Genomic DNA, 1,134 nt, shown 5'->3' with positions numbered 1-1,134 from the left:
GAATAAGGTGCCATCAAGAGTCGTTGGATGTCATGCTCCTCACAAAACTATTCGAACTTTTTAAATATAATTCGCCTTCATGATTGGATTGCAAGGTCTTGATGCAGTAGCCATATTCTTTTTCCATCATTGCTTGGAACTTCTTGAATGTAGAAAATACTTCAGACTTTTTTTTCAAAAGGTACATCCAAGTTTTTCTACTAAAATTATCAATAAATGTTAGAAAATAATGGTGCTCTCCAAAGGATGTTGGAGATATTAGCTGGCATATGTCAGTGTTGATGAGTTCAAATGGCTTCTTTACATGATAGAAAACTTATTTGGAAAAGCTCTTCCTCGGTTGCTTGCTAAGAATACACCCTTCACAAAATTATTTTGGAGAATCAATATATGATAAGCCCTTCACCATCTTCTTGCTTGATAGTTGCTTGAGGCCACTAAAGTGAAAATACCCGAACCTTGAGTGCTAAAGCTATGAACTATCTTTCATACTTGTATTCAAACATTTAGCATTAATATATTTGATGTTCAGCATGAATATTCTATTTTTTATCATTTGAATATGGCCTATCAAATTATTTTTTTAATCTCTCAAAAATAGACTTGTATGTTTTATATGGACATCATATCTTTTCGTCAATAGTTGTTTCAAACTCAATATTATTTTTCATCTCCGATATGTAACAAATATTAGAGATAAATTTATAATTTTCATCTTTTGATTGAATAAGGGTTTTACTTTTACCCTTCGTGTCTACTTTGGAGGAGTCACCAAAAGACACATGCCCATTCACCGATTTGTCTAACTCCACAAATATATTTTTATAGCATACTTGTGATTGCTTATGCTTGTGTTCAAAGACTACATATTTTACTCACCGATGTCATCTTCTTTGTAAGCTAGCAACAAGACATCATCACCATTTTCTTCTTTCTTCTTTGCATAATGAACCTTCTCTTCAACTTTGTTAGCATCATTATAACAATAATTCGAAGCATAAATACTAAATTTGTTGCAAATGAAATAATAAACTTTGGGAGCATCATACCTGTGGCCTCTAGATTAGCCTCTTTGTCCATGCCCTCCTTTTGGGCTTTGACTTATCTCCTCTTTGTTATCGTAGCCTCTATGTC

Source organism: Elaeis guineensis, chromosome 1 (assembly GCF_000442705.2).
Source record: "Elaeis guineensis isolate ETL-2024a chromosome 1, EG11, whole genome shotgun sequence".
Classification (NCBI taxonomy): Eukaryota; Viridiplantae; Streptophyta; class Magnoliopsida; order Arecales; family Arecaceae; genus Elaeis; species Elaeis guineensis.
This window is presented reverse-complemented; position numbering follows the sequence as displayed.